The 3,979-nt window shown below is 41.1% G+C and overlaps 1 non-coding gene across 1 annotated transcript; it reads left to right on the top strand.

Moving 5' to 3' along the window:
* The first annotated feature begins 3,354 nt into the window (after positions 1 to 3,354).
* On the top strand, positions 3,355 to 3,458 carry LOC148580979 (small nucleolar RNA R71). Its single transcript, XR_015895833.1, has one exon. It is a non-coding gene; the product is annotated as a small nucleolar RNA R71 (small nucleolar RNA).
* Positions 3,459 to 3,979: the final 521 nt, after the last annotated feature.

Below are 3,979 nucleotides of genomic sequence, written 5' to 3'. Positions count from 1 at the left end.
GTCAAAGGGAACCTCAGCTAGTACCCTTTTAGGTCTCATCCATTCGGCTTGAATCTCATGGAAAACTGATTTGTATCTCCTTGCATCGAATTCCCTGTTCTCCTCCATTGGTTGCTTGTCTTTTCTTCTTTTGTGGCTAGATGAGGCTGCCATTGGTTCTTTGGTTTTGGTAAGTTACAAGCTAAAGTTGACAAGGTGAAGCAAGAAGTGTTGTTGGAAGTGTGGTGAGGTTGTTTTCGGCAAGAGATAGTTATGCTATGATGAAGGAAAATGTGCATGAAGGAGAATTGGTGGTGTGGAACTCGTTCCCCAAGTGGTTCTTTATAGTGCCCATAAGTGAAAAATGGATGGCTAGGGTGGTTTGTGAAGGGTGGCTTGATGGTAAATATATGAATTAGGGAGAAGGACGAATTGCTTTTCATTTTCTTGGAAGTATTCTGGGTGCATTAAGTTGTACATGTAGCTATCTTTTCTTGCAGAACTTCCTTTTCCCATGTGTTAGTTTCAAAGACTTGTGAACTTTTCTTTTTGACCAAGCACCGTACCTCCCTTTGTCTTTTTCCTCCATTTTTGTCTTTTCTTTTGTACCTGCACAAACAAACAAGTTTGCTATCATTTTTCAGTCCATGTGAATGATGAATAGTACTTGCACATGTAAATCAATGATTGACTTCATGAGCTTATAGCCGTGACTTTTGTATGTATGTACACTTATTATTGGACACCAAACTTAGTGTTTGGTAAAGTCTCCTGATGACATGAAATCCATATTGGTTGTCCTTAATGAATGTGCATAATTCTAATAAATCATAGTCACTTTGGCTCTTTGATTCTAAACAAATTTACTACCCTAAGTAATTGAAACCAAAAACATACGAATGGTCTACTTGTCATGAATTTCGAAATCCAGAGGAACTTCTTGCTTTTCATGAACCGTGTTCAAGGAGGAACACCAAACTTAATGTTTGGTTGTGCTCTTTGCATGAAAAATTGAATGCATTTTGAATAAAGTTTGGGGTGCCTTCAGGCACACCAAACTTAGAGACAAATTGTATTTTATATGCAATGTTTAGTGCACTCTTTCAGCAGTTGTCCTGAGGATTCAAGTTCATGCATAAGAAACCATGCTTTATTAGATGCAAAACAAAACAAAAAAAAGAGTAAGGATATTAAAAACATGGGTTGCCTCCCATGAAGCGCTTCTTTAACGTCACTAGCTTGACGGTTGTCCCTTGTTAGGGTGGATTGTAGTGCTTGACGTTTTCTCCTCTCACTATGCAAACGTCCCCACTTGATTCCTTCATGACCTCTAAATGTTCCATAGAAAGAACTTTCCTGATTGTGAACACTTGAGGGAGTTGGGAAGGAATGGTTTTGAGGTCAGGTGGGATTGGCAGATAATGACTTGATATCACTTTATCTCCCGGAGAAAAACCTTCAGTGGGAATTTTCTTGTTTCTCCACCCTCTTGGCAATTTCTTTACAATTCTTCCCTTTCTCTTGAAGCTTTCTTCATTGACCCTTATGCCAGGAGGATCCTTCTGATCTGTTTCCATTGATTCTTGTGGCTTTAACTCTTGCAACTCCTGTTTGCCTTCCAAAGACTGTTTTAGAGTTTCAGCTGCTGGATTACTTTCCTCCAAACACAGATGGCTACTATCATCCTTAGGCTTTTCAGGTTCTGGTTCAGGCTCAGATGCAGGTTTGAAAACTTTGAAAATGAGCTGTTCATCATGTATTCTCAGAATTAGCTCTCCTTGTTCTACATCTATGAGCGCTCTAGTAGTGGCTAGAAATGGTCTTCCCAGAATGATAGGGTGTAGGTAGCTTTCCTCCATGTCCAAAATGACAAAGTCTGTGGGGAAGTAATAATCTCCCACTTTCACCAGCACATTCTCAACTACCCCTTCAGCTTGCTTCTGAGTTTTGTCAGCCAGTTGTATGATTACATCAGTGGATCTCACCTCATTCAGTTGTAGCCTCTTCATAAGAGTTAGAGGCATCACATTTATGCTAGCTCCTAGATCACAGAATCCTCTGTCAATTTTTGTTTCTCCTATGATGCAAGGAATATGAAAACTTCCTGGGTCTGTTTTCTTAGAGACTGTGTCCTTCTTGATGAGAGCACTGCATTCTTTGTTCATTGTTACCGTTTGTCCTCCCTTCAAAACTCTTTTCTTGCTCAACAATTCCTTTAAATACTTGATGTGTGTAGGCATTTGATGGAGAATCTCAAGAAAGGGAATATTGATATGGAGAGACTTAAATGTCTCTAAAAACCTTGAATAGGTTTTCCCTTTTTCACCTCCTCCTAACCTCTGAGGAAATGGTGCTTTTGGTTGGTATGTTTCCATCGTGCCTTTTTGCAGTTCCTTGGCTTGCTCAGTTTCACTTTCCTGCTTAGCTTCCTCTACACCTTCCTTCAAGATTTCTGGCTCCTGTTCTGAGGATCTGATTCCTTCTTCTTCTGAGACTTCTTTCAATATGGTGATGGCTTTGCATTCTTCCCATCTCACTCTCTTTTGTTCCCCTTTAGGATTCTTTTCTGTGTCACTAGGGAACACTGCAGTTGATTTGGGGGCCTGTTGAGATAGCTCTCCTACTTGAGACTCCATCCTCTTGAGTTTTTCACCATGGTTTCTTAAGGTAGCTCTCACATCATCCCTGAAGCTTTTCAATTCGGTTATGTCTTGACTCATGGTTGCCATCATTCCTTCTATCCGGTTTAATTGATCTTGAAATTGTTGGTTCGGATTAGGTTGGGTAGGTTGATTATTTTGGCCATGATATGGTGGTTGAGAGTAAGTGTTTTGTGTGGCTTGGTATGATCTTTGGTTGGAGTTTTGGTATGTGGAATTGTTATGTTGGTTGTGGTTGTAAGGTTTGTGGTTTTGTGGTTGGGTTTGTTGGTTCCCCCACCCAAAGTTTGGGTGATTTTTCCATCCTGGGTTGTAAGTGTTGGAATGTGGATCATATGATTGCCTTTGTTGGTTTCCCACATAGTTGGCCTCTTCCCAATCACCTCCTTCAATGCTTACTTCATCTTGATCTTGTGTGTGTATTGCAGCCACTTGCTTTGTTTCTAATTGCCTGGTAAGCTCTGCTAGTTGCTTGGCAAACACCTTGTTTTGGGCTAGAATTGTATCAACATGGTTCAGCTCCATGACTCCCTTAGTGTTGTGCCTCTCTGATGCATAGTAGTACTCATTCTCAGCCACTGTCTCAATCACTTCAATGGCTTCTTCCACAGTCTTTTTCCTGTTCAATGAACCTCCTGATGAATGGTCTACAGCCTTCCTTGATTCATAAGAGAGTCCATCATAGAAAATATGCAATTGCACCCAATCATGGAACATGTCTGGTGGGCATTTCCTTGTCAAATCCTTGAATCTCTCCCATGCCTCGTAGAGAGTTTCACCATCTTGTTGTCTAAAAGTCTGAACCTCAGATCGAAGCCTATTGACCTTTTGTGGGGGGTAGAAACGTGCCAGAAACTTGCTTTCCACCTCATCCCATGTTGTTAGACTCCCCCTTGGGAATGATTCCAGCCACTTAGCTGCTTTGTCCCTAAGTGAAAATGGGAACAAAAGCAGTTTATAGGCATCTTCCTGGACTCCATTGGACTTCACAGTGTCACAAATTCTCAGGAATTTTGTGAGATGTTGGTTGGGATCTTCATTAGCACTCCCACCAAATGAACAATGATTCTCCACAAGTGATATTAGCTGTGGTTTGAGTTCAAAATTGTTGGCCTGAATGGGTGGTTTCTGAATGCTGCTACCACAATTCCCAGAGGTTGGGTTTATGTATGAACTAAGAACCCTCCTCTCAGGAATGGCATTGTTTCCATCAGCTCTTTCATGGTTGTGAACTTCTCTATCCATGTTGAGATCTAGAGCTTCCTCAAAATTGTCCTCAGATTCTCCTTCAGATTCTTCTTCTCCCAGTACTCTCTTCCCTCTTGCTTCCCTTCTAAGTC

This window comes from Arachis ipaensis, chromosome B10, assembly GCF_059453495.1.
Source record: "Arachis ipaensis isolate K30076 ecotype BB chromosome B10, ASM5945349v1, whole genome shotgun sequence".
NCBI lineage: Eukaryota > Viridiplantae > Streptophyta > Magnoliopsida > Fabales > Fabaceae > Arachis > Arachis ipaensis.
Note: the sequence above shows the minus strand (reverse complement) of the source record. Positions and strands in the feature narration are given on the sequence as shown.